The sequence below is a fragment of the Pteropus medius genome, unplaced genomic scaffold (genome assembly GCF_902729225.1).
Source record: "Pteropus medius unplaced genomic scaffold, Ma_sr-lr_union100, whole genome shotgun sequence".
NCBI classification, from domain to species: Eukaryota; Metazoa; Chordata; class Mammalia; order Chiroptera; family Pteropodidae; genus Pteropus; species Pteropus medius.
In genome coordinates, this window is record NW_024340698.1 from 5,507,111 (window position 1) to 5,519,348 (window position 12,238).

The window sequence follows — 12,238 nt, forward strand, 5'->3', positions numbered from 1 at the left end:
AAAGGACTTTCAGAATAGTGCTGTAAGGAGGGGCTTGAGGAAAAGATCACAGAGAGACATCTATTACACTAGTCAAAATTAGCAAAGACAAGCATTCAAAGTCTTTGGTGATTGATGGGAAATTTTACAACAAATTGACATGCATTTATTCAACAAAATCTAAAGAAACTGTCAAGTACAGTGGGATGCCATGGCATTTGAGCTAAGAACCGCACCCATCCCCCACAGCTATGCCTTGTGGAAGAATTGTTCCATTGGGTTAGGCAGCCAAGTAGCAGTCACCTTCTCCCACAGCTCCCTGGAGTAGAAAAACTATTCTGAGTGGATTTGACAGCCAGTGAACATTGGCAGGTCTCATCTTTCTGACTCTGGTCTGTGGAAGATTCATACTGGGCAGTGGAAGCAGCTGAGTGCCAGCAATGAGTCCCCTTTCCTTCCAAATACACACACAGCTCCTGCTCCATAGGGAAGAACCTGGTGACATATCTGGTGAAGAGCACATTCACCATCACCACCACCCCCAAGCTTTTGTCCCAGAGGACAGATAATTTGCCCAGAGGAGGATAGGAGAAAGCCTCAAAGACTGGCAACACTGCCCCTACCAAGGGGACAGACTTTAATCGGATCAGACCATGGAGCAGTTTGTGCCCCAAGGTTTTGTCAAAAACAAGAGAACAATCAACTAGCAATTAGATAGCTAACAGCTGGGAGCGATACCAATAGAGGCAGACCAGCCAGAAGCTTAGCGGGGATAATAGAGAAAGAGACAAAGAATCCAGCTCCACAGTCATCCCTGGTGGTCAGGAAAATATGTACATGTCCGGAGGCTGTATCTTCTAAAGAGCAGCATCAGAAGATATACACTGCAGGGGAAGTAAATTTCACTGAGCTAGTCTAACCAAGGACTTTTTTTTTACAGAAATAGAAAAAGCAATTCTAAAATTAATATGAAACCATATACACACACCCAAATAGCCAAATCAATCTTAAGAAAGTAGAACGAAGTCATCACACACCTTGACATTAAAATATATTACAAAGCTGCAGTAATCAAAACAGTGTGGTACTGGTATAAAGACAAACATATAGACCAATGGAACAGAATAGAGAGCCCAGAAATAAATCCACACATATACCATCAACTGATCTTCTACAAGAGTGCCAAGAATATACAATGGGAAAGGATAGTCTCTTCAACAAACAGTGTTGAGATATTCCCATAGAAAAGAATGAAATGGACCTTTGTATTATACCATACACAAAAATCAACTAAAAATGGATTTAAGATTTAAAGAAGTCTTAAAGATGTGGTACATTTATACAATGGAATATTACTCAGCCATAAAAATGAAATCTTACCACTTCAAACAACATGGATAGACCTAGAGGGTATTATGCTGAGGGAAATAAGTCAAACAGAGAAAGACAAATACCATATGGCCTCATTTATATGTGGAATCTGAAGAAAAAATAAACAAAACAAAAACAGACCCATAGATACAGTGAACAAACTGATGGTTGCCAGATGGAAGTGGGTTCAGAGGAGTGGGTGGAAAAAAAAAGGAATTAATAAGTACAAATTAGCAGTTACAGAATAGTCACAGGGATGTAAACTACAGCCTAGGGAATATAGTCAATAATATTGTAATGACTACGGATGATGTCAGATGGGTACTAGATTTATCAGGTTTGATCACTTCATATATAAATATCTAATCACTACATTGTACACCTGAAACTAATATAATATTGTATCTCAAATGTAATTGAAAAATTAAAAAAATATTTAAAAATCAAAATTGTTAAAAATGAGCAAAAAACTTAAACATTTCTCAGAAGAAAACATACAAAAGGCCAATAGATATTATCAAAAGGCCAATAGATATGTGTTCGACATCAGTAATCATCAGGGAAATGCATATTAAAACCATAATGAGATATCACTTCATAACTGTCAGGATGGCTATTATCAGAAATCAAGAGATACATGTTGGCAAGGGTGCAGAGGAAAGGGAACCCTCATATACTGTTGGTACAGCCATTATGAAAAACAGTATAAAAGTTCCTCAAAAATTAAAAAATAGAACTACCATATGATCCAGCAATCCCACTTGTGGGTATATATCCAAAGGAAATGAAATCACTGTCTTAAAGAGATACCTGCACCCCCATGTTCATTGCAGCTTTATTCACAATAGTCAAGATCTGTAAACAACCTAAGTGTCCATCAAGAGATAAATGGATAAAGAAAATTGATTATACACAAATATATATATATTTAATCACACACACAAATATATATATATATATTTAATCACACACACAAATATATATATATATTTAATCACACACACAAATATATATAATCACACACAAATATATACATATATATTTGTGTGTATGTCTAAAAAGGAGAATGTGTGTGTGTGTGTGTGTGTGTGTGTGTGTGTGTGTAATTCAGCCATATACAAAGAAGGAAATTCTTCCATTTGCAAGAACATAGATGAACCTATAGGACATTATGCTAAGTGTAATAAGCCAGATGTAGAAAGACAGATACTGCATGATCTCACTTATATGTGAAATCTAAAAAAATAGTTGAACTCACAGAAACACAGGATAGAATGGTGGTTGTCAGAGGCTGGGGGAGGGGGAAATGGGGAGTTACTAATCAATAGGCATCAAGTTTCAGTTAAGTAAGATGAAAAAGTTCTAGAGATCTGCTATACAACATTGTACCTATTTAGTCAATAGTCATGTATTATACATTTAAAAATTTATCAGAAGGGTAAATCTCATGTTAAGTGTTGTTACTACAACAAAGTAAAATTAAAAGAAGAAAGAAAGTAGAGTAGCCATTTCCAGAGGCTAGAAGGAGGGGTAAAGCAAGAATGACTGCTAATGTGTACAGGTTTCTTTTTGGAGTGATTAAAATGTTCTGGAATTAGTGGTGATGGTTGCACAATCTAGAGAATATTCTAAAAATCACAGATTGTACACATTAAATGGATGAGTTTTATGACACATGAATATCTTCATAAAATTTTTAAACTACATTGAGATATCAATTTCTGCTTATCAAAGATCCAAAACTCTGATAACATGCTGTGCATGATGAAGGTGTTCTGAAACAGGTACTTTCATACCTTGCAAGTGGGAGTATAAATTGATGCAACTATTACAGAGAGCATTTTGACACCATCAAAAGTATGATTGAGCCAGTAATTCTACTTTTAGGAATTTATGCTTCAAGAATACCCAACTTGCACAAAATGACATATGACTGATATCTATTTCAGCAACTCTTTAAAAACAAAATGTTTTTTTAACAACTTAAATGTCCATCCATAGGAAACAAGTTAAAGAAATAAATTGTGGCATAATATAATACAGCAAAAAAATATACTAATATGATAATTTCTCCAAAATATTAAGAGGAAAAGAACAAGGTGCACAACAGCATATGCAACATGCTTCAGTTTGTGTACAAAAAAGGAGAATATATATGTATATGTATATGTATATGTACGTGTATGTGTATGTGTATGTGTATGTGTATGTGTATGTGTATGTGTATGTATATGTGTTTCTGTATATATACACACATATGTATGTATAAATTTCCTTATAGATGCATAAAACATCTCTGTGGATATTAACTGAATGGCTGGGGTCAGCAGTGGGAAGGAAATGTTTTACTGTATATTTTTTTGTTTTTTCAATATTGAACTATGTGAAGAGCTTTCTATTAAATTTTTTTAAAAATTAAAATGAAATGAAAAATAATTATAGCCAAAAATTATAAAATAAAAATTATAAAACTAAAAACAGTGATACTCTTAACTTATCATGCCCAACTCCTACCTCCACCAACATTTTCTGAAGCTGGGTTTCTGTAAGGTAGATTTTTCTATGTGAGGGTTTGCCTATACTGTCTCTGATCTCAGGTCCAGCAGACCAACTGAAGTTCCATTATTTCTCTAATGTGTACAGAACAGTCTTACCATCACTGATAGTAATATTAGCAAGATTCACAATGTTATCAGGAAGTTCTTGAAGCAACTTGCATTGTTTATACTTTGGTTTTTCCCACTGAGATTTGCCAGTGTCGATACTGATTGAGCTGAAAAAGAGAAGAGAGAAGAACAAGCTTTCTCATTGGAAGATGAGGCCATAATAGTCTCAAAGCAAATGGTGAAGCAAATAGTCATTAAGCAAATGGCTTATCTTTGGCATGCCTCTCCTTTGCCCACTCCCAGCCTCCTGCCTGAGCTAGCAAAGGCAGAAGCCCAGTGCTTATAAAGTGAAGAACATTTTGCTCTTGGGGAGGAAGTGAATCTAATGTCCCCATGCAGGAGGTATAAACAGGCAAGAGAGTTTGAGATGGGGCATGGCAATGTCCAGCAGATCAAGAGTCAAGGCAGAGATTTTGCTGCTCTGGACATGACTCCTTACCCTCACTTTCCTTTCTTATCCTCATTCCTGTTAGAATGTGGTCTCTATCTCAGCATATTAATTTATTTAAGGCAATTAGTATAGCATCCTCTGCAGCTCATTGGCTTTCATCATCCATCCTCCTCTATGCCTCATCCAATTCAAATCAGTTCATTTCCAGTCAGTTAATGCATTTATTGAGCACCTACTATGTTCTAGGACTGGTAGTAGGTAGTGAAGACAAATAGGAGAGATCTCGTCCCTCAGGGAGCTTATAACTTGCTGGTTTGATACTGTAAATGTAACTACATTTAATAGGCAAGATATGAGATGAAAAGTTGTATAAACAAGACTGAATCTATCAAACCACTAAGCAAGAAAACTTATTTGCAACTTTTGAGCTAAGCTAGTTGCTGAAAGGACAGAGATGGAGAAAGCACCCCACCCCAAGCAGAGCAAGACAGGAGTAAGCACTCATTGAGTATACAATAGCAAATCATCCTTTTTTGACTAAAATGTGGTAAAGAAGGGAATCATAGGTCTTCAGTACTGTATTCAAGGGTATGTACTTAATTAATTAGTCAATGTGGAACCAGAGTGAGAGAATGACACAATGGCAACCATACTTTAGGAAAATCATGCTGGCAGCAGTATGGAGTATAGCTGGGGGTTGGTGAACAGTCAGAAGGCAAGGGGACTGTTCTAATAGTAGGCAAAATGTAGTGGCAGTGGGGTTGGAAAGGAAAGGCTAGATGTGAGCTCTGATTATGGCCATAAAAGCCACATAATTTGCTGACTGATTAGATGTAGGGAGGAAGAGGTAGACTACAATTAAAGATGTTGTCCTCCAAAAGAGAGCTTTTAAGCCTTTGTCAAAACCTGCTGTCCTTCTGGTCTACCCACTTAACTTAATAATATAAACCATTAACAACAGAAAGTAAGAGAAAGACTGATGATTTTAAAAATGAAAATGATAAAGTCAACAATAGAAAAGCAACTTAGTATATTATTATGGCCCATCAATGAGGTAGTTTCTGAGGCAGTTTTTCAAAGTGGTCCTTATGAAGATGAATGTGAAACATGGAAAATGTTGATAAACCACTGAATGAAAGGATAAATTCCATTATTGATATGAAGACAGCGATTACCACTGCATAAAACTTAAAGGAATGCAGTGAAAGGCTAGATGAAAAAAAATATGCCTACCTGAAAACAACTGCATTCAGGTGGTGGGATTATAGGTGACTTTTTCTATTTTTTCTTCTTGAAAATTTTTCTGCAATGTTATTATGTTCCATTGTATGCTTAAGTAGGTCCAAAAAGTGAAAGGAAGACTGGCAGTAGAAGAAAAGAGGGAGGAAGCATACTCAGACAAATGACATAGAAACATGCCCCCCAATAAGCAGATCTTTGTGTATCTGAACTGGCCATTAGAACTTGGCTGGTACATACCAGATTCTAGTAGTGTTTTCAGCCTCATTTTTTAGGCATCTAGTTTGGGCTGTCTCAGTAGGGTTGGTTAAGAGCCACTTATATGTACCTTTGTATTTAGAGACTGTCTCATCGGCTTTGCACTTTCCTGGTTCTACGGAGAAGATATACGCACATTTTAAAGGGCAAAAGGTACTTAAAAGTATCATGAACATCTATTACAACCCATCATTACTACCCTGCACACAAATATCAGCAAATTAAAAAAGTAACTTTTTCTATCAGGCCATTTAAAGCAGGCTTCATTGAAAGTAGCATTAAATGGAATTCTTTTTAAAAAAAATAAGCCTCCCAGTACAACCTCACATTTAGTCCTTTTCATTAAAACTACTAGTTGACTGGACAGGTTTCTTTGTTTATGTTTTTATTTTTTTTTTAAGATACACATGTTTTGAAAACAATTCAAGCCACACAAAGAGGTGTAGAGTGAAAATCAAAAGTCCCACCTGCCACTTGCCCTCCTTCTGAAGTATCCACTGTTAATAGTGTGAGATGCAATGATAGAAGACTAAAAGCTGACTTCTCATTCTGGATGTCTCCTTCCTTCTTAATGGACTCTAGGGTGGATTTTGTTTTGATAAACTCAATGTATCTGCCATCACCAATATAGACAGGGGAGCTCTTTTCTGATGTTGGTGCTGAGGGCAAGGTATTGCTACCAAGTGTTGTCACCTTAAGGCAGATGTACCTATGTTAAATTTACGTGATAAGCTCCCAGTTTTTACTGACCACTCACTGGGTTTGTGATCCAATTCCAGAAATCTTTCCCTCAGGGGTTATGACCCAAGAAGTGGCCCAGCCAGCCTTGCCAAGCCATCCTAGTCTCCTCCTCTGAGTGAAGATGGAAGATGCCTTCAGCTCAATCTCAAGAAGCTGCTCATTTGCGTCATTTGCATAGCAGTTCTGCATGTGGCTTCAACACTTCTCTGCCTTCCATCTCACTCTCATTCACAGTCACATACTGCCCTCTGCCACCTAATTAGTTTGTTACCAAGGATTGTGCATTCTAATGCCTATGTATGTTATCTTGGTTAGCTCAATACTTTTTACCACAGTCTGTTGGGGAAAAGGAAGAAAGCCGGCAGCAATGGGAAGGAGATGGAGAAGCCTAATAGCTTTTCTCTTTTACCATTAAAGCCTTGCTAATCTAAAAAGAAAATGCCCATGAGAGAAATCCTAGACTGCCTCTTCAGATCACTTTCCAAAATTAATAGCCTGGTTAAATCAATCAATAAATTACCAAGAATCTATTGGGCAGCTGTTGTGTGTAATGAGGAAGCTCTCCAGGTCTCTGGTATTTATGCAAGAGAGACAATCCTTCTACTCCATTGATGGACTGGTCACTGATGAAATCCAGAGCTGACCAAGTGTCTGGTAGCCCCTATGGCACTCTGTTTTTTTTTTTAATAACGTCTTTTAAGAAAGGTAGAAAGGTTGTTAAGGCAGGTAAGCACTGAGGACATGGAAAGGAACATAAAGACCATTTCTTTCCACTTTGAACTCAGGATCTCTTACTGTGTATGTATTATAAGCTTTATAATTAGGGGAGTGAATTCATGTGGAAATACCCCCTCAAGTTACCTAGTTTTTTCACTGCAATATATTCAGACTTTACTAATAACGTCAATTGATCTCCTGTGAAGTTTCCATACATGAAGTTGCCATGTATTTTACTTTTGATCCTACTGATCAATTCGGTGGTTGCTAAAGAAGAATTGGCTTTTATGATGGCCTGACAAACACATCTAAAAAAGCAGAACAAAAGAGAAAGATGTTGCAATTATGTCAACAGAGTGCAAATTGACCTGCTGTGATGAAATTCTATACAGATGACTTAATCAGTAGTCCATAAATATCAAACATTTTACAGCTAGTAAGTGGTAATTCTTAAGAAATAATGTAAGACAGCATATTGAAATCTTCTGATAAATTTTCTCATGCCCCAAACAACTCAAAACCTATTTTCAAAAGGTCAGCAACATTTGCATTATATTGAAATTGACTAGCCATGCTATTTCTCTAAGACTTTTTGATAATTAATAGAGAAGATGAAGTATTCAGGATTTATTACTTCAGAGAAAACATTTAACCCCTTTGGTCTCCAATTTATCCACCATTACTACAATAAGGTAAATAGGTACATGCTCAATTAATCTATAAAGGTGTGTTCTACAGAAGGCTGATTTGTATAATAGAATAATAATAATGATAATGATAATTATAGTAGCTAACATTTGTAGAGCTCTTGCTCTACATGTTTTGTTTCATGTTATCCTCATAGTGCTCATATTATCCCCACTCTACAGATAAGGAAACCGAGCCTTAGCCAAGGTTACAAAGACCTAGCATTTCATTTCTAAATGCTCTTTCCAATAAAAGATATGTTATGAATGAATGAGGCTGTCATTGACCTCAACTTCTGTAGTGAGGTCCTCAAACATTCAAAAACCTTTACTATTCCATTATATAGCACATTTCAGATTCAAAAACTTACCCATACCTTTTCTCCATTTGTAGATGCATCTTTTTGAAGAACACATTTCCTATGTTTCCTACCAGCTGTGAAAAGCTAGACGTGCCCATGTTTACTCAAAATTTCTCTCTATGTCCAATCTAAACCATGCCTCCCCCTCCATTGATCCATGTTTAGTGAAGTCCCTGCTCATCCTACACATTTCATTTTGAGCCTATCTCTTCTCAGCTTTCATTGTTCCAGTCTGAAGAGGGCTCCTTTTTTTAAAACTTGTCCTTTTCCTGCAACAGACCCTCTATTCTTAGCACCCTGAATATTTCAATGACTTTTCCATGAGCCTTCTTTGGCTATATGTTCTTCTTGAGTTGTATCAAGAAGGGTAGCAATAGTTAGTGTTCTGGGAGGAGCTGGACCATGAGTCTGAACAGGACCAAGGATGCTTTCCATGTTGTTTGTTCAATTTCCCTGCTCTGTATTTTTTGGACTTTTTTGATGACAACAAACACTTTATTCCCCCATTCCAAAATTATGACCACTTTGGACCCAATTTTCTCTTCACTACAAAGAGGCAGCAGACAGGCTACTACACTGTGCTGTGACCAACCGAAACAACTTATTTCATGAAGGCAAGAGCCCAATTACAGCCTCTGTAAAATAACCACCAGGTACTTTGATCTCCTCCTGACAACTCTGACCAACAGACTGCACTTACAGAATTAAATGGAAGGAAAATCAGAACTAAATGTACCAGCTATGAATAAACCGAGCTCCTACCTGTATAGTACATAGGAAATTGTAGCCATCTCTTGCCCTTCTCTCTGTTCCAAATAATGCAAAAGAAAAGTACATAGCCACTGAGATCTTTAAACAAACGTCACAACTGAGTACAAGATTTATTGTCAACAACAACAACCATAATTATACTTTATATTTATGTAACCCATTGCCATCTTCAAATCACCCTTAAAAACATCAATGCATATTTAGTCCTCATACCAACCCTGTAAGGTGAGCAATCCACATATTGTCACTCCATTTTCTATGTGAGGAATCTATGCTCAAGAGAAGTTAAATGATCTGCACAGTACCACACAGCAGATGAGTCCCAGAACTGGTAGTAGAATCTAATCCTTCTGAATCTGAAGCTTAACATGGTGATGACAATAGTAGACAGTACCAAGTATTTATTATGCTCTATGTCCTGTGCTAAGCTCTTTACATAAATTATCTCACTCTATCTTTCCAACAGCCCTGTGAGGAACCATAATAGTGTTATCCTCATTTCACAGACAAGGAAACTGAGGCACAGAGAGGTTAATTAAGTTGTCCAAGGTCTCAGTGGAAGAGTAGGGATCCTAACCCAGGCAGGCTGACTATAGGGACAACATTATCACTAAAAGTCTTTTACATCTATTATTTGAAGGAGATTTTAGTTATGTCATATTATTGATCATGTATTAAAAAATTCTGATTCAGCTATTTACAAAAAGTATTTTAAATGGTATAAATAATTTGGAATGCATTGTAGGCTTGATTGTATTTTGCATATTCAAAACATTTATCTCATATTTAAATACCTTAAAAGCTGTGTGCTTACTAATCTTTTTAGAGTCTAACATTGTAAAATTTTTGGGCACTGGAATAAGTGCCTGAATTGGGACAAGAATGATGAGAGATAGTTTGTCACACTCTGACTTCAAATATACACAAATAGAGAGTGAATTTATCATGTGAATGCCAGTCTTGCAAGCAACTGCATCACTCTTGGAAGAACCAGGCTTTTTTGCAAGAAGTCCACAATGTAGAATTTCCATTTACCATTTACAATCCTCAAGTCATTCTATGCTCCCATAGCCCACAAAATTTGCCTCAAAAAACTGTTATATAGTTCAGAAAAGCTGAGAGTGGTTTCCTTAATGGGTTCTTGTGTAGAACTCAAAGAACTTCATGTATTTTAACCTTAAATAATCACAAATGAGCCTGGCCTGACAATACACACCTGGATGGAAGAGCTATTTACTTATATCTGATCAGGTATAGGATGAGATACAAGTATATTTCTTTTGAAAAATTACTTACAAAACCTCGGTCCATGGTTATTTCATCCTCAGAAGTGTCTCTGTATCAAAAGCATCAAAAATTATAGAAAGATGAAATAGAGTACCAAATGCACAAGGGCACAAGTTCAGGAAAAAGACAACTCTGAGGCAGAACAGTAGAATCCCTCATCTTGGAATATTCAAATGATACAAGGGCTCCAGGGAGACACTTCAAAGAGTTTGGTCATTATTTGCATACCAGAATGATGGTAAGCCTTTGACTCAGCAATTTTACTTCCAGGAATCTATCCCATAATAGTAATAGCAAGGGTGTATAAAAATATAGCTGCAAGGGTGGAAATAACTGAAATGTCCATTACTAGGTAATTGAATAAATACACCATGACACACCCATACAAAAGAATGCTATGCAAACATTAAAATGAATAAGTTAAATCTGTATATGTTTGCCTGAAAAGATGTACATGATGCATTCTAAAGTAAGAAAAGAAAATTGTAAAACAGCATGTAGAGTAGGATTCCATTCTCTTAGGGAATGCATGGCAACAAATCTAGAGGAATAGGTAAAATAATTCGTTAACCAGAGTTCTTGGAGGGGGCGGGTAAAGGCGGGTTTCTGGAGACTTTCACTATCCCAGTTGTATATTTCTGTAAAGCTTTAAGATTTTACAATAGCTACATATAATTTTTGTAATAAGGAAAAATAATTGACACAATTTTTGAAAAGAATGTTGTATACTCCAGACACCCCAATTTCCTTTTAATAACCTACCATAAATTTACTTCCATTACTTTCTATAAACCTTCTTGAACCTATTTATATTTGAACATTCAGTAGAAACCAAAATCCCAGTGTGTGGAAGATAAGCAGTCACGTTTACTGTTTTAAAAATCAGTTTCCTATAGTATACCAGAGCCATGACTATTTTTCAAAAAGATTCTTCTGGATGTTTCTTTAGTAGAGGACCGGTATGTGTGCAGATAAAGAGCAGAGGGACTATTTCTCCGATGACCAATTGCTTCTGTCATGGTCTCCTTGATACTACTTAGTACCTGCGATTTCACTACGATCACCTCTCCAAATTTGTGTCCCAGGCACATCTTGGACTAGTCAGCATTCCTCACTTTAAACATTTCAAGTTCCCTTTATAATTTCTAATTCCTTAAAGTGCATTATCTAAAATTAAAAAGCCTTATAAATCTTCATGCATTGGCCATTCCGAGACTTTTATCCCTTTAAGGCATGATTTTTTTTTTGTCTAAGTCACAGAATCATAGCATTTTAAAACTGAAAGGGCCATTAGAGGGAACTGAGTCCAATTCCACTGTTTCTCCTGCATATTTTCTTCTGTTTTGCTCTCGCATAGGCTTTACACACTACAGTAATGATACAAATTTCTTTCTCATTCCAAAGAGAACCTACATTCAGAAGGAAAGATGCAATTCAAACTGCAGCAGTCCCTACATCTCGGACAAATCAAAGGAAATCACCTCCAGATAGGCAGACCCAGAATGCCCTCAAACTGCCCTTTGACCTACCATACATGACATTAACATACCTGCTTTTAATTTGAATAGTCAGATTAGTGAGAGCAAATTCACTGTCCTGAAATATAGACTTCAACTGTAAAAGACAAAACATATCAGTTTTAGTATTCCTTTATTTAGTATTCCTCTCTTTAGTTCTCCTCTATCTTAACCCAGCAAAGTTACCTGCGATGATGTGATCATTAAGTTACATTCATAATTTCAATTGGTTCAACATTTCTATGTGCTCCAC